This window comes from Bufo bufo, chromosome 1 (assembly GCF_905171765.1).
Source record: "Bufo bufo chromosome 1, aBufBuf1.1, whole genome shotgun sequence".
Classification (NCBI taxonomy): domain Eukaryota; kingdom Metazoa; phylum Chordata; class Amphibia; order Anura; family Bufonidae; genus Bufo; species Bufo bufo.
Window position 1 is genome coordinate 800,270,311 of NC_053389.1, and position 23,312 is coordinate 800,293,622.

Genomic DNA, 23,312 nt, shown 5'->3' on the forward strand with positions numbered 1-23,312 from the left:
TCAACCTGTGAGACAAACGAGCTGGTCAGGAGTGCATGACTAAAGAGGCATCCACGCCTCCAGCAAACTGTGGTTGATTTTAACGCACCGGCCCCCAGCTCCGCCTCCCAGTCCCTCCCACCGGATTCGTTTCAGGCAAATTACGTCGGCATTCGAGTCCACGAATCCCACGAATCCAGCAAGATTCGAGGGATTTGTGGATTCGACAAATCCCCCGTCCCATCTCTAGTGTTGCATTGTGATATTTGGTTCTGTTGGGGCGGTATTTCATTCTGCACTAAAGTATTATTGGCCCTGCCTACTTCTGTTTGCACTGCCTACTTCTGTTTGCCCTGCCTACTTCTGTTTGCCCTGCCTACTTCTGTTTGCCCTGTCTACTTGTGTTTGCCCTGCCTACTTGTGTTTGCCCTGTCTACTTGTGTTTGCCCTGCCTACTTGTGTTTGCCCTGTCTACTTGTGTTTGCCCTGCCTACTTGTGTTTGCCCTGCCTACTTGTGTTTGCCTTGCCTACTTGTGTTTGCCCTGTCTACTTGTGTTTGCCCTGCCTACTTGTGTTTGCCCTGCCTACTTGTGTTTGCCCTGCCTACTTGTGTTTGCCCTGCCTACTTGTGTTTGCCTTGCCTACTTGTGTTTGCCCTGCCTACTTGTGTTTGCCCTGCCTACTTGTGTTTGCCTTGCCTACTTGTGTTTGCCCTGTCTACTTGTGTTTGCCCTGCCTACTTGTGTTTGCCCTGCCTACTTGTGTTTGCCCTGCCTACTTGTGTTTGCCCTGCCTACTTGTGTTTGCCCTGCCTACTTGTGTTTGCCTTGCCTACTTGTGTTTGCCCTGTCTACTTGTGTTTGCCCTGCCTACTTGTGTTTGCCTTGCCTACTTGTGTTTTCCCTGCCTACTTGTGTTTGCCCTGCCTACTTGTGTTTGCCCTGCCTACTTGTGTTTGCCCTGCCTACTTGTGTTTGCCTTGCCTACTTGTGTTTGCCCTGTCTACTTGTGTTTGCCCTGCCTACTTGTGTTTGCCCTGCCTACTTGTGTTTGCCCTGCCTACTTGTGTTTGCCTTGCCTACTTGTGTTTTCCCACCTTTTGTCTGCTTGGAACTAACTACAACATGGGGCCGCTTTTAGGTGCCCAATCCGACCCTGCCAAAGGCATTTGCAATATCTAAAGTATGTCTCTATTGTTCCCAGCCAGGGTAGTATTCGGGTAGATCACGTGGTACTTCTAAGCGTTGATTCTGACAGAGTCCGTGAGCAACATGGGAGGGCTGTACAAAGTCTTTATGAGGCGTTAAGAAATGAAAACTGCACAATGAGCTTATATTTTGCTGGTAAGTGTAGAATTTGTAGACTTGGAAATGGTAGCAAAAACACAAAATGACTGTAATATGTAACCCCGCCTCTAAATGTCCTGCATGGACAGGGTCCAAAGTCTGGCCTCAGCAGTGACGTGTCTCCAAGTGTCACGTGACTCAGAAGTTATGAGCTCTCTTTACAAGGCCTGCTTAGGAAAGGTGCCACACCTGTCCACTAGGGGTGTCTGTGGTATTGCTGATTAACTCCTCTTAACAAAAGGCATGACCACTACACACTTTACAGAGCTGTTTAGTTCCAGTGACTGGTTCCAATGAGGAAGCCGTTGAAAACAGCGGTGCTGGAAGGCAGACCCCGATAATTTGATACTGATGACTTATCCTAAGGATAGGTCATCAATAGCTAAGGTGGTAAACCCCTTTAAGCTTAGATTAAAGCTGTTCAGGGAATCAGAAACGCAATATCGGAGGAATCAGTGGTATGTATACCATCAGGTATGCCACAGTATTCTACGTGGCAAACAACACAAACAAGAGCCACAGCTGCAGGGAGTGTAGAGGTAGTAGTCACACACAGGTCCTAGTACCTGAAGGGAAAGAAAGGCCGCTATGTTACACAAGAAGACACCGGTGTTATAAATTTCACTTTTTTGGTGGTGACCATTCATAGATTTTACTTTAGGCAAAAAAGAAGCAAAACATTACAATTTAACCCTGATGATTACAGTATATTCTTACTTTCACCAACAGGAATCCTATGTTTCAATTTGAGCCGAGCAGTTATCAGCGATCAAATGGATGTAAAAGGTAACAAAATATGAATTAGTATTACAGAATATTCTATCAAAAAGTGCAGATCGCAACCAATCAGATTCCACCTTTCATTTTTCAAAGGATCTGTCAAAAATGAAAGGTGGAATCTCACTGGTTGCTATGGGCAACTAAACCAGTTCTACTTTACATCAGTTTGATAAATGACCACAAATGCTTTTCTTTTTTAAAGCAAATACATTAAAATAACCTACTTTTCTAAAAGCTGATTTTTGTAATAAAACTACTATATTACAGACCTCCATTCACAAGGATATAACAAGCATAATACTGTCTCCTATGTACAAGAATATAACTACTATAATACTACCTCCTATGTACAATATAACTACTATAATACTGCTCCTATGTACAAGAATATAACTACTATAATACTGCTCCTATGTACAAGAATATAACTACTATAATACTGCTCCTATGTACAAGAATATAACTACTATAATACTACCTCCTATGTACAATATAACTACTATAATACTACCTCCTATGTACAATATAACTACTATAATACTGCTCCTATGTACAAGAATATAACTACTATAATACTGCTCCTATGTACAAGAATATAACTACTATAATACTGCTCCTATGTACAAGAATATAACTACTATAATACTGCCTCCTATGTACAAGAATATAACTACTATAATACTGCCTCCTATGTACAAGAATATAGCTACTATAATACTGCCTCCTATGTACAAGAATATAACTACTATAATACTGCCTCCTATGTACAAGAATATAACTACTATAATACTGCTCCTATGTACAAGAATATAACTACTATAATACTACTCCTATGTACAAGAATATAACTACTATAATACTGCTCCTATGTACAAGAATATAACTACTATAATACTGCCCCCTATGTACCAGAATATAACTACTATAATACTGCTCCTATGGACAAGAATATAACTACTATAATACTGCTCCTATGTACAAGAATATAACTACTATAATACTGCTCCTATGTACAAGAATATAACTACTATAATACTGCTCCTATGTACAAGAATATAACTACTATAATACTACCTCCTATGTACAATATAACTACTATAATACTACCTCCTATGTACAATATAACTACTATAATACTGCTCCTATGTACAAGAATATAACTACTATAATACTGCTCCTATGTACAAGAATATAACTACTATAATACTGCTCCTATGTACAAGAATATAACTACTATAATACTGCCTCCTATGTACAAGAAAATAACTACTATAATACTGCCTCCTATGTACAAGAATATAACTACTATAATACTGCTCCTATGTACAAGAATATAACTACTATAATACTGCTCCTATGTACAAGAATATAACTACTATAATACTGCCCCCTATGTACCAGAATATAACTACTATAATACTGCTCCTATGGACAAGAATATAACTACTATAATACTGCTCCTATGTACAAGAATATAACTACTATAATACTGCTCCTATGTACAAGAATATAACTACTATAATACTGCTCCTATGTACAAGAATATAACTACTATAATACTGCTCCTATGTACAAGAATATAACTACTATAATACTGCTCCTATGTACAAGAATATAACTACTATAATACTGCTCCTATGTACAAGAATATAACTACTATAATACTGCTCCTATGTACAAGAATATAACTACTATAATACTGCTCCTATGTACAAGAATATAGCTACTATAATACTGCTCCTATGTACAAGAATATAACTACTAGATACAGACTTTTCAGAAACCGATATTTTGCGTATCCACGCACACTCCCACGGATTCTCCAGATGCGTGAGAGTGCAAGAGCACTCATACAAACTACTAACACAGTGGTATCACACCCCGAAACAATTATTCACTAAGGGACTCAGCAGTTCTGACCTTTGCTGGAGGTGTGGGGAGGAAAGTGGATCGCAAACACATATATTTTGGTCGTGTCCAAAAATACGCGAGTATTGGGAAGGAGTATCTGAAGTAATAGATAAAGTCATGAATAGACACATCCAGCTATCGCCAGAATTGCTGCTTCTCTGGCTTCCCACTCCAGGCCTGTCTCCATCCAAATCAAGCTTACCTACATATTTAATACAAGCAGCGAGGCTTCTAATTCCACAGAAATGGCTCAGTAAAGATCCACCTGCACTCCCACATTGGGAAATGAAAGTAGACCAGATATGTAGAATGGAGGAGCTAGCTGGTTGGGAGGGCAGGCGGCATGAGAAATATCTTAAAACCTGGTCTCCGTGGTTGACATATAGGAACCAGGGAACAGATCCTCAAGTGCGCTAAGATGTTATAGAAGTAATCTATACAGTTGCCTCATTATAATCTCAATCCATGATCACCAATTCAACAAGGGCTGTTAGAGCGTGTATAGACAAAGCATATATGAAAGCATTTGAAACATGTGTGTCCAGGAGGGTCTCCCCTGGGAGGCCTCACTACCCCAGTTCTCTTCCAGTCCAGGTTGAGGGACTGTTGCCCCTTTTTCCTCCCCCTGTGTCCCCCTTTTCTGGTTGGAACTTTTCCTCCTCCTACGGATGCTGGCGGTAGGAGTAAATAATAGTTCACTTCAGAAAACATAGTTAGTCTATTGTTTGCTGCCGGATATACCTCTTAATAAAGCTTGCCTACGCAAGATACAATTATGCTATGGGGCAAGACACTTCACAGGATCTGGGTTAGCCGTAAAATCGGTTGTATAACACTCATAATGTTAAATCTTATGGCGACATAATCCAATGCACATTATAATGGAATGCATGCTTTACTCCTAGTTAAGTACGCTATAAATGTGATGCCTTTGTCTTGTATGACAAAATGTGAAAATTGGAATGTTCCGATATTGTTTCTACCCTGCTACTTTTTCAATAAAAAGAAATTTGACAAAGAATATAACTACTATAATACTGCCTCCTATGTACAAGAATATAACCACTATAATACTGCTCCTATGTACAAGAATATAACTACTATAATACTGCTCCTATGTACAAGAATATAACTACTATAATACTGCCTCCTATGTACAAGAATATAACTACTATAATACTGCTCCTATGTACAGGAATATAACTACTATAATACTGCTCCTATGTACAAGAATATAACTACTATAATACTGCCTCCTATGTACAAGAATATAACTACTATAATACTGCTCCTATAGTAGAATATAACTACTATAATACTGCCTCCTATGTACAAGAATATAACTACTATAATACTGCTCCTATAGTAGAATATAACTACTATAATACTGCCTCCTATGTACAAGAATATAACTACTATAATACTGCTCCTATGTACAGGAATATAACTACTATAATACTGCTCCTATGTACAAGAATATAACTACTATAATACTGCCTCCTATGTACAAGAATATAACTACTATAATACTGCTCCTATGTACAAGAATATAACTACTATAATACTGCTCCTATAGTAGAATATAACTACTATAATACTGCCTCCTATGTACAAGAATATAACTACTATAATACTGCCTCCTATATACAAGAATATAAATACTATAATACTGCTCCTATGTACAAGAATATAACTACTATAATACTGCCTCCTATGTACAAGAATATAACTACTATAATACTGCTCCTATATACAAGAATATAACTACTATAATACTGCTCCTATGTACAAGAATATAACTACTATAATACTGCTCCTATGTACAAGACTATAACTACTATAATACTGCTCCTATGTACAAGAATATAACTACTATAGGGGGCGGAGCCTGACCTTGGAGCTGAATGGCTGCTTGTTCCTGAGCTCCTCTCCCTGGCAGCTATTATAGCCCATTTTATTAGCTATTTACTCGGTGCCAATGGGGAAACCAGGCAAGGACCGTCACCCTGAGACACCAGAGCCGACAGGGGCCTGTTCCAGGCTACCGGAGATGGATAAATACTTCAAGAAACAGTCCAGGACTCCTGCTGCTGAAACAACCAGGAGTGCGCGGCAGCTCTCAGAAGCAGAGGAAGGTTCAGAGGCAGGAAGCACTTCTGATGTATCAGATTGCAGACCACTGCGAACAAGCTCCTCACTTTCCAAAGCAGATCTCAGGGACATCCTGGAATCTGCTCTTGCACCTCTTAAAAAGGACTTGGAGGAGATAAAAGGAGACCTGCGGCAAATTGGGAATCGTGTGGAGTCCCTGGAGCTAGCACAGGAAGCCATCCTGGTGCATGAGGGTAAGACCCGTGCAGCCCTGCAAACCCACAGAGACTTGCTAAACGACGCGCTGATGCGCATAGAGGATCAGGAGAACCGGAGCCGGCGGCAAAATATTCGCATTCGCGGCCTACCCGAAAATATTGCGATTGATGCGCTTCATTCAGTCGCATGCAAAATTTTCTCCTCCCTGCTGGGAGCTGAGAGAGCAGCTCCGATTGTGATCGAGCGCATCCACAGGGCCTTAAGGCCCAAGCCAAAACCTGGTGAGCCGCCGCGGGATGTTGTTTGCGGCATATTAAGCTACGTGGACACTGCTGCACTGCTCAAGGCGGGAAGGGAGGCCGACCGCATCATGTATGGTGAGACCCCAGTCCTATTCTTTCAGGATCTGGCCCCCTCCACCTTAGCCAAGAGGCGCATCGTGAAGCCGCTCCTAGAGGCCCTTAAAGCCACAGCTACGCCATTCCGATGGCTCTATCCCTTCGGTCTGGCCATCTTGAAAAACGGGAGGCAGTATACGGTGCGGTCCCCGGGTGACCTGAAAGCTATTTGGGGCCCTCTTGGGATTGAACCCATCACAGTTCCCTCGTGGATGCCGGCTGATCAAGGGGATCCCCTGCCTACCCCTCCGGGTATAGATTCGCGGCAGCAAGTTTCACCTTCCAGAGCTGGGAAACAAGGAAAAGGCCGGTCGCAATCACCTGTTACCTGACTCTGTTCCGGGAGGCGCTGAAGGCGCTTTTGTTCACTCTTCACTGAGTTCAATGTTCTGTGACTTTGCTGGGTCCCAGGACGTAGGAACTCTGTCTAGCTCTGTCTGAGCTGAATTTTCATCGTTTGTCCATAGGTTTTGGACTTATTTTAGGTCTGGGCCCACTGCCCCGTTTTATGGGTTTTGGGCCTGACCCTATGCTTTACTACCTTGCCTGCATGAGATGCAGGTTACGAGCTGTGCATTAGAGCACTGAATGCACTGTTAGTTATGCGGGGGTTATATGTCTGCACTGTTGTCAGTTATGTTACTGATTAATTCCTCTCCCTCACCCCCTTCCTTTCCACCCCCGGTGGCCCCACAGGAGCCCCCCTCTGATAGATCCCGGCTGTCCGCCGCTATGAAAAAGGATCTCCATTGTGTCAGATGCTGGGTGGGGTCACGCGCTCCCTGTCCATGGGGAGACATTCTTTGTTATTTGGGTTGTGTTACTGTCTCATTTGTTATGTCTTTTATTTTTCTTTTGACTTTCCCTTTGTCCTCCTTCCTCCCTTTCTTCTCCTTACTCCGTCCGTGGCTTTCCAGACTGGATGTCCTCTTGCTCTGGGCCGACAGGCCTCCTCTGTCTTCACTATGGCCTCTGTTGTAGTTGCCTCACTGAATGCCAAGGGTCTGAACGAGCCATGTAAGCGGTCTCAGGTGCTCTCCTTGTTACTGAAAGATGAGGCCTCCATTGTATTCCTCCAAGAAACTCATTTTAAATCAGGGAAGATCCCGAAATTGTCCCAAAACGCATTCTTACAATGGTTGCATAGCTCTTTTGCCTCGGCTAGCAGGGGTGTCAGCGTGGCCGTCCACAAGCGCCTACCCTTCAAACACTCCGCTGTCCTTGCGGACACTGATGGTCGCTTCTTATTCGTTAAGGGGCACATCGCTGACGCGCCTGTTACCCTGGCTAATTTATATGCCCCCAATAGGGGACAGATCCCCTGGCTCGTTCGGACTCTTGAGCAATTACAGGCTTTTAGTGAGGGCATGCTTATATTAGGAGGTGACTTTAATGTGACTATGGAGCCTGGCCTTGACTCGTCCTCCCAGAGGTCTGAGTTGTCCCACAAACTTCTGCGACGTCTGAAGACTGCGCTGAAGAAGTTGCGGGTTATTGATGTGTGGCGCACTATGCATCCCTCTGGTAGGGATTATACGTTTTATTCAAACGCTAAAAAATCCTTCCATAGGTTGGACTACTTGTTTTTATCCTCCCCCCCATATTTCTCAGGTGGTAGACACGAGGATTGGGAACATTACGCTTTCTGATCACGCCCCAGTATTTCTCTGAGTGTCTATGACAGCTCTTCCTAAACGAGAGAGAATATGGCGTCTTAATGACACATTGATCTCCGACCCTACCAATGCAGCTAGAATCTCCCGGATTATGTCTGAATTCTTCTCTCTTAATGCGGCGGGCGACCCCCCTCCCTCTCCCTCCATCTTGTGGGAGACTCATAAGGCGGTGGTTAGAGGAGAATTAATTTCCCTGGGCTCGCATGTTAAAAAGTTGCGCTCCAAGGCTGTAGACGACCTGTTGTCCCGCATAGCGAGTCTTGAACTGACCCATAAGCAAACCCAGGCTCAGGCTGTGGCTGCTGAATTAGCGGAGGCCAGGACGGGACTGAAAAACTTGCTCAACGCCAAATCAGCGAAACTTATATTCCGCTCCAGGTTTAAAGCTTGTGCTCATGGGAACAAAGGGAATAAACTAATGTCTGCCATGGCTAAGCAACGCCACGCGGATTCATTTATACCTGCTATTTTAGATGCGAAAGGCAATAAGCACAAGTTGACTCATGACATAGCAAAAGCGTTTAGTGCTTTTTATGCGGATCTATATAACCTCCCCACTCCAGACCGTCCTGGTTCAGCCTCTATTGAGCAAGCCACAGATGAGTTCCTGTCCACTCTGAAGCTGCCCTCTGTTAGTCCCCTACAAGCTTCCCAACTAGTCGCCCCTGTCACAAGAGAGGAAATTGGCAAAGTCCTTTCCTCCATTCCTTCAGGTAAAAGTCCTGGCCCGGATGGACTCCCTATATCGTATTACAAGACCTTCAAAGACGTTTTGACTCCTCATTTTCAGGCACTCTGTAATTTCCTCCTGTCTGGAGGTTCTCTATCCCCCCAAACGTTAGAGGCCCACATAACTATAATCCATAAAGAAAACAAAGACCCCCTCCACTGTGGCAGTTATCGCCCGATTTCACTGCTAAATGCGGATGTCAAGTGGTGGGCCAAGATTCTGGCCCAGCGAATACAGCTGATCCTGCCGGATCTTATTGATAGCGAGCAAGTGGGGTTTGTGCGGGGCAGACAGGGCTGTGAAAACACGATACGTTTGCTCCATCTTATGGATTGGGCTCGAAGCTCCTCTACGCCTCTGGCTTTGCTGAGCACGGACGCGGAGAAGGCCTTCGACAGGGTCGGTTGGCATTATATGTCGCGGGCCCTGTCGAGGTTTGGTTTCCCAGATTCGTTTATATCTGCGATCTTCACTCTGTACTCAGCCCCGTATGCCAAACTCAAAATAAATGGTACGCTTTCTCCCTCCTTTTCCATATCCAATGGGACGAGGCACGGGTGCCCCCTCTCCCCATCTCTGTTTGTCATAGTGATGGAGACTTTGCTGTGTAAGATCCGGCAGGATCCTGCGGTTAGGGGCTTGACCATTGATTCTCGGACCCACTTGACAGCCGCATTTGCAGATGACCTACTTATCATGACCTCCAATCCCGAAACATCCTTCCCTAGGCTTTTGTCTCTTTTTGAGGAGTTTGGCTATGTGTCAAACTTTAAAATCAACTATAGCAAGTCAATGGCCCTAAACGTTAATTGTCCAGAATCGGTTAAAGAGGCCCATCAGATTACTACCCCCTTTCACTGGGCTACAAAAGACATAGTATTTTTGGGAGTGCACGTCCCGCCTCAGGCGAAGGACTTATTTGCTCTGAATTATTCCCCCTTATTGTCCTCAGTTAGGAAGCAGCTGCACTCTATTAGACTGCCGTTTATTTCCTGGTGTGGCAAGAGGAACTACCTCAAGACCTTTATAGCTCCTAAATTTTTGTACCTTCTGCAGGTGTTGCCTATCTGGCTGCCGCACTAATTTTTTGTAGACATCCACAGAGTTTTCTCCCTCTTTTTGTGGGGAAGTAAACCCTCCAGAATTGCTTATTCGGTGCTGACCAGAGAGAGGAGGTTTGGCGGCTTTGGTCTGCCCGACATACGTTCCTACTATGTGGCCTTTCAACTATTTAGAGGTCTATCCCTCCTCAATAGCACTTATAGTGCTCCATATGTGTGTCTTGAGCGCTCTCTGCTCTCCACTAGAATGAAGCGGATTCTCTGGGGGCTGTCCCCTTGTTCTCCGGGTAGTTCCTCTTTGCCACTCCTATGGAAGGGTATGTTTGTTGAGTGGGCCAAGCAGTTTAAGGATAGAACACTTGAGTTTCCCATACCGGGTACTCCGCTTTCCTCTTTACAGTTTTATGTCCATCCGGAAGCCGAGAAGCCCTCAGGTATCTGGCCTCTTTTGGCCGAGATCCCTTTAAGTGAGATTAGGTCCCCAGATGGGTCCCTGGATTGGTCCACGGTCTTGAATGACCCTAAAGTCAAAAAAGCTTCCTTCCTACAGAGTTTTGCCCTGCAGAAGGAAATTAAGATGATTAAGCTACCACCCCCCACCACCTCTGGAACCCCCTCTTGGCTGTCTAAGAGACTATCAGATGCCCGTAGGATCCCTAAACCGCTGTCTACCATATATAAGGAGTTACTCTCAGCCTCCCGTCCTTTCTTCATGGGAAAGGGAATTTTCCATCCACCTTACAGACCCGGAAAGGGCTTTTGTCCTTACACACTCTCACGGCTTTAGCCGCTGTATAATGGTACAAGAAAACTCGTATAAGCTGCTTACGAGATGGTACAAGTCCCCGGAGTTCTTGCATAGGCTTAATGCAGATTTCCCAAGTGAGTGCTGGAGGTGTAAAAAAGACGTAGGCTCTCTGTCACACATTTGGTGGCACTGTGAAAAGATTAAAGCGTTCTGGACCAGTATAGAAGCTCTGATAAATGAGGTGTGTGATAAGCAGGTTAAGCTGGATCCTAAACTGATTCTGCTTTGGTGCCCTAATGACTCGCTTTCCCCCTGTAGATCTGATCTTCCTACTATGCTCATCACGGCGGCGAGACTGCTCATCCCGCTGCTTTGGAAGGATACTGAACCTCCCACTGTTTCGATGTGAAGGGATAAGGTGGATCAGATCTACAGGTTTGAAGAGCTGGCCCACTGGGAATCTTTCCCGCTTTCCGCGTTCCCGCTTTCTGAAAATCTGGTCGCCCTGGAAGACATATAGGAAGTTCCCCTGATGGAGTTGGGGAAAACTCCCCTACCCCCCCTCCTTCCTTTCCCTTCCTTTCCCTCTCTTTTCCTCTTATTTGTGTTATATTTGATTTTTATTGTCTGTCACATTTGATGTATCATTTTGTACAACATGTGTTGCACTGACATGCATTTGTGGTCACTTCCATGACCGATTTGTGACTTTGCCTTACCAGTGATGCTACGATGGTTTGTGATCGATTGATATGCCTTACTTACTTTGAATAAAAATAAATTTGGTTAAGAATATAACTACTATAATACTGCTCCTATGTACAGGAATATAACTACTATAATACTGCCTCCTATGTACAAGATTCTAACTACTATAATACTGCTCCTATGTGCAAGAATATAACTACTATAATACTGCTCCTATGTACAAGATTATAACTACTATAATACTCCTCCTATGTACAATAATATAACTACTATAATACTGCCTCCTATGTACAAGAATATAACTACTATAATACTGCTCCTATGTACAAGAATATAACTACTATAATACTGCCTCCTATGTACAAGAATATAACTACTATAATACGGCTCCTATGTACAAGAATATAACTATTATAATACTGCTCCTATGTACAAGAATATAACTGATATAATACTGCTCCTATGTACAAGAATAACTACTATAATACTGCTCCTATGTACAAGGATATAACTACTATAATACTGCTCCTATGTACATGAATATAACTATTATAATACTGCCTCCTATGTACAAGATTATAACTACTATAATACTCCTCCTATGTACAAGATTTTAACTACTATAATACTCCTCCTATGTACAAGAATATAACTACTATAATACTGCTCCTATGTACAAGAATATAACTACTATAATACTGCTCCTATGTACAAGAATATAACTACTATAATACTGCCTCCTATGTACAAGAATATAACTACTATAATACTGCTCCTATGTGCAAGAATATAACTACTATAATACTGCTCCTATGTACAAGATTATAACTACTATAATACTCCTCCTATGTACAATAATATAACTACTATAATACTGCCTCCTATGTACAAGAATATAACTACTATAATACTGCTCCTATGTACAAGAATATAACTACTATAATACTGCCTCCTATGTACAAGAATATAACTACTATAATACGGCTCCTATGTACAAGAATATAACTATTATAATACTGCTCCTATGTACAAGAATATAACTGATATAATACTGCTCCTATGTACAAGAATAACTACTATAATACTGCTCCTATGTACAAGGATATAACTACTATAATACTGCTCCTATGTACATGAATATAACTATTATAATACTGCCTCCTATGTACAAGATTATAACTACTATAATACTCCTCCTATGTACAAGATTTTAACTACTATAATACTCCTCCTATGTACAAGAATATAACTACTATAATACTGCTCCTATGTACAAGAATATAACTACTATAATACTGCTCCTATGTACAAGAATATAACTACTATAATACTGCCTCCTATGTACAAGAATATAACTACTATAATACTGCTCCTATGTGCAAGAATATAACTACTATAATACTGCTCCTATGTACAAGATTATAACTACTATAATACTCCTCCTATGTACAATAATATAACTACTATAATACTGCCTCCTATGTACAAGAATATAACTACTATAATACTGCTCCTATGTACAAGAATATAACTACTATAATACTGCTCCTATGTACAAGAATATAACTACTATAATACTGCTCGTATGTGCAAGCTTATAACTACTATAATACTGCCTCCTATGTACAAGAATATAACTACTATAATACGGCTCCTATGTACAAGAATATAACTATTATAATACTGCTCCGATGTACAAGAATATAACTGCTATAATACTGCTCCTATGTACAAGAATATATCTACTATAATACTGCTCCTATGTACAAGAATATAACTACTATAATACTGCTCCTATGTACAAGAATATAACTATTATAATACTGCCTCCTATGTACAAGATTATAACTACTATAATACTCCTCCTATGTACAAGATTTTAACTACTATAATACTGCTCCTATGTACAAGAATATAACTACTATAATACGGCTCCTATGTACAAGAATATAACTACTATAATACTGCTCCTATGTACAAGAATATAACTACTATAATACTGCTCCTATGTACAAGAATATAACTACTATAATACTGCCTCCTATGTACAAGAATATAACTACTATAATACTGCTCTTGTGTACAAGAATATAACTACTATAATACTGCCTCCTATGTACAAGAATATAACTACTATAATACTGCTCTTATGTACAAGAATATAACTACTATAATACTGCCTCCTAATATCATGATCAGTGTTGGGGGGGGGGACTCCACTCCACACTGAACACAGGAGGGAAGGGGAACAGTAACTGGGCCTGGAAACTAGGGAAGAAACAGGTCACCTCCTAGACAACCCTAATCTGTTGCCTAACTATCTATCAATATGAATAGACCCTGAAGGTAGGAATATTCATAATCAGGAAACCTAGGCCTTTATATTCCTATTAAGCCCTGGAAAAGGTTAGGCCCAGAGACAACCCATTCCTCCCCAGATGGATGAATGGAAGTCTCTGTCTCAGGCCCAGATACAAACAACAGGGAATATAACAAACACCAACACAACACTTAACTTCTGTAGAGACAGACGAGCAGGAACTCCAAAGATAAACTCACACCAGCTCAGCCAAACCCAAATGAAGCTATCTACTGCATAGTGAGAAGGGTGGGGTCAGACTATAAAGGATAGAAGTGATGACCACTGAGCAACAGCTGAATAAAGGGAAGTGGTCATTAACCCTATCAACACTGATTCAAGAGAAATCAAGGAGGCTGTTAGATTCCTCCACGCTCAGCCAATCTCCTTGATATCCTGACATCAGTCACCTGAAGGACCGTGACACCTATTTACAAGAATATAATTACTATAATACTGCTCCTATGTACAAGAATATAACTACTATAATACTGCTCCTATATAAAGAATATAGCTACTATATTAATGCTCCTATGTACAAGAATATAACTACTATGATACTGCTCCTATGTACACGAATATAACTGCTATAATACTGCCCCCTATGTACCAGAATATAACTACTATAATACTGCTCCTATTTACAAAAATATAACTACTATAATACTGTCTCCTATGTACAAGAATATAACTACTATAATACTGCTCCTATGTACAAGAATATAACTACTATAATACTACTCCTATGTACAAGAATATAACTGCTATAATACTGCCTCTTATGTACAAGACTATAACTACTATAATACTGCTCCTATGTACAAGAATATAACTACTATAATATTGCTCCTATATACAAAAATATAACTACTATAATACTGCTCCTATATACAAAAATATAACTACTATAATACTTTCTCCTATGTACAAGAATATAACTACTATAATACTGCTCCTATGTACAAGAATATAACTACTATAATACTGCTCATATGTACAAGAATATAACTACTATAATACTGCTCCTATGTACAAGAATATAACTACTATAATACTGCTCCTATGTACAAGAATATAACTACTATAATACTGCTCCTATGTACAAGAATATAACTACTATAATACTGCCTCCTATGTATAAGAATATAACTACTATAATACTGCCTCCTATGTACAAGAATATAACTACTATAATACTGCTCCTATGTACAAGAATATAACTGCTATAATACTGCTCATATGTACAAGAATATAATTACTATAATACTGCCTCCTATATACAAGAATATAACTACTATAATACTGCTCCTATGTACAAGAATATAACTACTATAATACTGCCTCCTATGTACAAGAATATAACTACTATAATACTGTCTCCTATGTACAAGAATATAACTACTATAATACTGCTCATATGTACAAGAATATAACTACTATAATACTGTCTCCTATGTACAAGAATATAACTACTATAATACTGCCTCCTATGTACAAGAATATAACTACTATAATACTGCTCCTACATACAAGAATATAACTACTATAATACTGCTCCTATGTACAAGAATATAACTACTATAATACTGCCTCCTATGTACAAGAATATAACTACTATAATACTGCTCCTATGTATAAGAATATAACTACTATAATACTGCCTCCTATGTACAAGAATATAACTACTATAATACTACTCCTATGTACAAGAATATAACTACTATAATACTGCCTCCTATATAGAAGAATATAACTGCTATAATATTGCTCCTATGTACAAGAATATAACTACTATAATATTGCTCCTATGTACAAGAATATAACTACTATAATACTGCATCCTATGTACATCACTATGGTGAGTATATTACCACTTGCTGTTAATAAAATATTATTACTGTAATAGTTTGCAGTTTTACATTTGACCACCATGTTTTGTGATTTTTTTCAGATCTTTGCTCTGAACTGGAGACAATCCCCACTGAATTTCATCCTTTTTTCTCTGGCATCATTACTGTCTCCAATCAGTTCTTATGTGTGACCAACTGTAGTCTTGATAGTCCACATGTAATAGACTGCAATAATGGACAATGTCTGGTCTCAAACAAGGGTCCCAGCTGCTAGTAAGTTTCCATAGCGTTCCTTATACATATTTGTATTCGTATATATATATTGTTATCCCATCATATGTTTCTTTCCTTTTAGCTTTTACCAGTTTTTTATGTTAAATTAATTTCATATTTCTTTTATCTTTTTATAGCTGTGCATCATCAAGCCAGTTCTGGTACACTGGTGACCAGTGCCAGGTAGCAGTCAGTAAGCCTGGTATTTATGGCAGTGTGGCTTCCATTCTTACTTTTCTTCTGATAATCATTTTCTTGCTGGCTTCCTCTTTATACCGGCGGCAACATAACAAGGACAATCGAAAGTAAGTGCAACATATTTGCAATTATTTAAACCAATGCATTATTTAGATAGACGGGAGCTTTTAAGTTTAAGGTAGGCTTTGAATGTCATGGTTTCCACCAAAATTCTATTTTGCGAGAAATTTGGGTTGATATTAGTCCCAGCTTACAATGAATGACAGCACGTAGTGAGAAATTGGAACACTGAAATGTAATATCTCCTTTCCTTTTTTCTTGTCTTTTTCATTATCAAGTGCACCTGCAGAAGCAAATTGCCTTACAGACAGATACGTAGATCCTGGGACATAATGAGAAAAATTCTTACTATATATTTTAGATTTTTATGAGACAGAATAGTATAAAAAGAGACAGAGATGGTGCCTGGAGCATCTTGATTCCAAACTCGATCAAAGTCCCCACACCTACCATTTAAAATACTGAAGTGTTCTTATGTATCAATTGGGCCTTTGGACCTCCACAAGGACTATTTCAAAGATGTGATATTTTACCTCTCCGCCACAAACCTGAAGCATGTTTTATAATTTTATAATTTTATGGTTCTTGTCTGGGATGAAGTATCCTAAGATGTCTTCAAACCATTTATTACTGTAATAAAGAAATATAATCTGGGTAAAGGTTGGTGAGATGAGGCTACCGTAGGTGGAAATTGTATTATTTGTTGGAAAGGTAACTCCAACCAAAATAAAGGATTAGTCTTTACTTGTCTAAAATATTTTTTGAAAATATTTCCATTAGAGTTTTAAAAAAAAATAATCAAACAGTGTAATATAATAGGTTGCCCATGCTTCATGGTCCCCTATTGGTCACTGCTTCTTGGTCCTTCTCGACACACAGGAAATCACTAGCTAAGGCAGGTCATCGCTGAGCCCAGTGATTGGCTGTTTGGTCATTTGCCGTGTGTTGAGAGGGACCAGGAAGTAGAGATTGGTGAGGAACCGTGAAACATCGGAATGAAAGCAGCTTGGGATTTGTAAGGTGAGGATGACTCATTTTATTACACAAATCTGAGACTTTTTTTTTTTTTTTTATAAATCCGTGACCCTTTTATTGGAAATGGCTTTTCACTGGGGATATGACCAAGGCATAAGGTGGCAGTACTAAGAGTTAGTGCTCGTGATTATCAGGAGTGTAAAAATCTCTCTACCTAAGGCCAAGGTCATCAAGGCTTTATTTGTCACAAGTACAGAAATATTCTGGTTCCCCATATCGATGACCAGGTGATAAATATCAGATCGGTGGAAGTCTAACCCCTCCCCCCAATTAGCTATTTGCAGGGTTCTATTCACTGTTTACTTGCATGCTGTAGACAGGAAAACTTTTAGGCCTCTGCTTATGGCAGACTTTTGAGCCTTTGCATTGAAATCTTTGTATTGTTTATTTGCTTTGTTTGTGAAAAATTATGCAAATTCCACAATAGTCTTCAATCCTAATTTCCCACCAATTTGCTTCTGCAGAGTGTGTGCAAATCCTTCACCTACTGTAGCTGCTGCTGTGGCTGAATCTGACATAAATCCGTCAGAGCACTGCTCCTGTTTCTGTCTCTCTCTACTCTCCCCCTCCCTTCTCTCAATATTAGCAAGAGCAGCAGAGTGGAGAGGGGAGAAAGAATCCAATAAGGGAAGCTCACACAGGTTGTAGATAAGTAGGAAAGCATGCACATAGGAGTAGATATCAGCATTCTGGACACACGGATCCAACATATATTACTGGGAGGCACATGTTCACATGTGAAAAGTCATATTGGGATCAAGTAGTAAACTGTATATCAGGGTTCTGAAATGCAAAAGAATGAAGATTGCAGACTGAAACACCTAGGTAAAACTTACCACATTTTAAAGAGGTACTCATAAGCCCCATAGCAGTTGTAAAGTATTGTTCCCCATGATTGCTTCAGAATTGGCCATGGCATTTAAGGGGTTATATGATTGGAGACCAACTTTATTGTATCCTGTTGGCCAAGGCAACATGCTGTTCTTATTGTCTTCAATTTTTTCTATAGTTTAATTGATCCAGAAAGAAACTATCAGGAGGATGACTGGGATTTTACTGCTCAAAATACTGTCATTGTCAATGCCAGTTGTCTCTTGGAGACATCATCTGAAAGTGATGCAGCATCAATAACTCTTCCAACTTTGGGGTCTCCATTCGGATCTCAGAGTTCTAGACCCGGCAAACAAAACTGTCCTTAGAAAATGCTAATTTTTACAAGGTAAATTTAAGGAATTATATAATATGTTGCTTGCATCAGTAGTAATTAAAGATGGGCAAAATATTGTAAAATACGATTTGGCTGCTTTGCCTAATTTTACAAAAAAATTAGCTTTGTGACAAATTATTTATTTGTAAGTAGTGGGTGCTATGACACGGAGCTGCGATTACTCTGCTCTCCATCATTGTACCCCTCAGATGCCGCGTTCATACATGATTGTGGAATCTGATAGCAATAATATGGTGTAAAATAAAATAAAAATTATTAAATCCGACTTACCCTCATCCATTTGATCGTGAAGAGCTGGCCATTGCAATCTTGATTGAAGATCTAACGCAAATTCTCGCACGGCACACATCGTTCAGCGTGGTGACATCATACATCACCACACGCAATTTTGAGGGCAATCTTCAATCAAGATGGGCCGACTCTTTGTATTCAACTTAATGAGGTAAGTATGATTTTTTTTTGTTATTTACATCATTTCAGGTAAAAATTTATTCATTACCATGAAGCACGAGGAAATTCAGCTTTGCAGAGAATCCAATTATCCCTGAAATTAGGATCGAATTCCACTTCGTGAAGTTTGATTCACTCAACACTAGTAGTAATAACTCATAGCAGTGGGATTTTTTTTTGAAGAGGTTTTGTTAGGCTACTTTCATACCTCTGGTGTGAAACTCTGGCAAGGCCGTTCCGGCAGACAAGTGGAGGATCGGACAAATACAAACCTCAGCATGCAGCGGTCTGTGTCTGGCTGTTCTCCACTTGTCTGCCGGAATGCGTACAGATCTCTGCCAGACCCCATTATACTTAATGAGGCCAGCAGACATTCCGTCCATATCCGGCAGCGCCAGATCAGGAGTATTCTGGCTTAGGGCTCTTTCACACTTGTGTTGTTCTGTTCCGGCATAGAGTTCCGTCGTCGGGGCTCTATGCCGAAAGAATCCTGATCAGGATTATCCCCATGCATTCTGAATGGAGAGAAATCCGTTCAGGATGCATCAGGATGTCTTCAGTTCCGGAACGGAACGTTTTTTGGCCGGAGAAAATACCGCAGCATGCTGCGCTTTTTGCTCCGGTCAAAAATCCTGAACACTTGCCGCAAGGCCGGATCCGGAATTAGTGCCCATTGAAAGGCAATAATCCGGATCCGGCCTTAAGCTAAACGTTGTTTCGGCGCATTACTGGATCCGACGTTTAGCTTTTTCTGAATAGTTACCATGGCTGCCAGGACGCTAAAGTCCTGTTTGCCATGGTAAAGTGTAGTGAGGAGCGGGGGAGCAGTATACAAGTCGTGGCCAAATGTTTTGAGAATTACATAAATATTGGAAATTGGAAAAGTTGCTGCTTAAGTTTTTATAATAGCAATTTGCATATACTCCAGAATGTTATGAAGAGTGATCAGATGAATTGCATAGTCCTTCTTTGCCATGAAAATAAACTTAATCCCAAAAAAACCTTTCCACTGCATTTCATTGCTGTCATTAAAGGACCTGCTGAGATCATTTCAGTAATCGTCTTGTTAACTCAGGTGAGAATGTTGACGAGCACAAGGCTGGAGATCATTATGTCAGGCTGATTGGGTTAAAATGGCAGACTTGACATGTTAAAAGGAGGGTGATGCTTGAAATCATTGTTCTTCCATTGTTAACCATGGTGACCTGCAAAGAAACGCATGCAGCCATCATTGCGTTGCATAAAAATGGCTTCGCAGGCAAGGATATTGTGGATACTAAGATTGCACCTCAATCAACAATTTATAGGATCATCAAGAACTTCAAGGAAAGAGGTTCAATTCTTGTTAAGAAGGCTTCAGGGCATCCAAGAAAGTCCAGCAAGCGCCAGGATCGTCTCCTAAAGAGGATTCAGCTGCGGGATCGGAGTGACACCAGTGCAGAGCTTGCTCAGGAATGGCAGTAGGCAGGTGTGAGCGCATCTGCACGCACAGTGAGGCCAAGACTTTTGGAAGATGGCCTGGTGTCAAGAAGGGCAGCAAAGAAGCCACTTCTCTCCAAAAAAAACATCAGGGACAGATTGATCTTCTGCAGAAAGTTTGGTGAATGGACTGCTGAGGACTGGGGCAAAGTCATATTCTCTGATGAAGCCTCTTTCCGATTGTTTGGGGCATCTGGAAAAAGGCTTGTCTGGAGAAGAAAAGGTGAGCGCTACCATCAGTCCTGTGTCATGCCAACAGTAAAGCATCCTGAGACCATTCATGTGTGGGGTTGCTTCTCATCCAAGGGAGTGGGCTCACTGACAATTTTGCCCAAAAACACAGCCATGAATAAAGAATGGCACCAAAACACCCTCCAACAGCAACTTCTTCCAACAATCCAACAACAGTTTGGTGAAGAACAATGCATTTTCCAGCACGATGGAGCACCGTGCCATAAGGCAAAAGTGATAACTAAGTGGCTCGGGGACCAAAGCGTTGACATTTTGGGTCCATGGCCTGGAAACTCCCCAGATCTTAATCCCATTGAGAACTTGTGGTCAATCCTCAAGAGGCGGCTGGACAAACAAAAACCCACTAATTCTGACAAACTCCAAGAAGTGATTATGAAAGAATGGGTTGCTATCAGTCAGGAATTGGCCCAGAAGTTGATTGAGAGCATGCCCAGTCGGATTGCAGAGGTCCTGAAAAAGAAGGGCCAACACTGCAAATACTGACTCTTTGCATAAATGTCATGTAATTGTCGATAAAAGCCTTTGAAACGTATGAAGTGCGTGTAATTATATTTCACTACATCACAGAAACAACTGAAACAAAGATCTAAAAGCAGTTTAGCAGCAAACTTTGTGAAAACTAATATTTGCGTCATTCTTAAAACTTTTGGCCACGACTGTACTTACCGTCCGTGCGGCTCCCGGGGCGCTTCAGAGTGACGTCAGGGCGCCCTACGCGCATGGATGACGTGATCACATGGATCACGTCATCTATGCGCATGGGGCGCCCTGACGTCATTCTGGAGAGCCCTGGGAGCCGCACGGACGGTAAGTATACTGCTCCCCCGCTCCCCACTACTACTATGGCAACCAGGACTTTAATAGCGTCCTGGGTGCCATAGTAACACTGAACGCATTTTGAAGACGGATCTCAGTTCACTTGCGGTGTTACGGATCCAGCGGGCACTTCCGGCAAATGGAGTACACGACGGATCCGGACAACGCAAGTGTGAAAGAGGCCTTACTGTTTTCTGCCGGAACAGCCTGCTGGAATTCAAACTGGAGATGTGAAAGTAGTCTAAGTCATCCATCTGGCTTTCTCAATTAGAGTGATTTGTTCAGGAAATCTCTGGCATTAAATACTGGTGAATCATAGGAAATTTTAAACATTGAACAAGACAATCCATATTTATTAGAATTAATAACAGGAGTCTCACGAGAGAAGAGCAAATTTCCTAAAAATATATTTGGGCCAAAAATTTTGATTCTACCTAAATCAAAAGTGCTTTAAATGCCTGTAACAGTCTATCTCTCTCATCTGTTATAATGTGCAACCTGAACCACCACTGTAGGAGAAATTAAGCATTATAAGGTACCTAACGCTATTAATGGGCTTTCCATATATGGTATGGATATGCCAAAATTCTTTGCAGCTGATCTAACTGGTAGTGTAGGTGGTGGACCAGAACAAAGGACCTCAGTTTGCAATGACAGAGTGGTTAGGTTCTCCAAAGTAGGGTTGTCTCTTGCACTGGAAGCCCTTATCCTAGTAGACTCAGGATGTCCATATATTACATCACTTAGCTGGCATCTCAAGAGACTCCAATATTATCTCACAAGGGAACTCTTTTAACTCAAAATTCCCAAATGGCCTATTTGAAAAATGGGGTTCCTGGCTCAGATAGCTCTTTGTCAATGAAGGACCACACTCTTTACTTGAGTTTATAAGTTTATTTCACCCCTTTTTTATCACCATTTTGCTCCCAAACTCTGTAGAAAATTGTTCAAAAACATCCAGATATATATTAAGTTGATTTCTCAAATGATCGACTTGTGTGGCCCTCTTGTTAACCTACAGAACATCAAAATGCTCAATAAAGGGGTTGTACAACTTTAGAACATGTCTGCTATTTTTTTTTTTTAAAACAATGCCACACCTACCAATAGGTTTTGTCTGGTAATACAACTTCAATATAGCTAGAGCAATAGTAGTGGACAGTGGTGGCAAAGTTTTTCTAACTGTGTACAACCGCTTTAATATTATAGTATTCACCCAACTATAAAATACTCTAGACAGACAGTATAATATGGATATTGAAGTTTTGGATGATAATAACCAGCTGTTTCCATTATTTTTCAGATGAGCAGACCCAGATCCAACCTCATCAACAAATCTTTACAGTGAGTCACCAACATCTCTGTGTACAAAGACTATACAACAAGTGGTGCATAACGTTCTGTCAACTCTGTAGCAAAGGAAATGCACCTCCATAAATTACTTCAAAAGGATGGCATTCTTCTTCTTCGGTCATTGGAGTAACCAAGCACCAAGTATGAAGATCCTAGATCCTTGAAAGCAGAACATCTAGAAAAAAATAAAAAAAAATATATATATTTATATTACTATTTAATTTTAATTTATAGGAATATTTATTTGGGCAAATTTAATATTTATGACATCACAAGCACTTTAACAAAACAACCATGTGTGACCAAGGTCC

General features: G+C 40.6%; 2 long non-coding RNA genes across 2 annotated transcripts; both read left to right on the forward strand.

Moving 5' to 3' along the window:
• Window positions 1-1,030: 1,030 nt before the first annotated feature.
• Window positions 1,031-16,056, forward strand: LOC120987260. The gene is made up of 3 exons (XR_005775971.1): window positions 1,031-1,323; window positions 2,056-2,112; window positions 15,959-16,056. It is a non-coding gene; the product is annotated as an uncharacterized LOC120987260 (long non-coding RNA).
• On the forward strand, window positions 16,048-23,068 carry LOC120987259. Its single transcript, XR_005775970.1, has 4 exons — window positions 16,048-16,130; window positions 16,268-16,435; window positions 18,433-18,642; window positions 22,952-23,068. It is a non-coding gene; the product is annotated as an uncharacterized LOC120987259 (long non-coding RNA).
• Window positions 23,069-23,312: the final 244 nt, after the last annotated feature.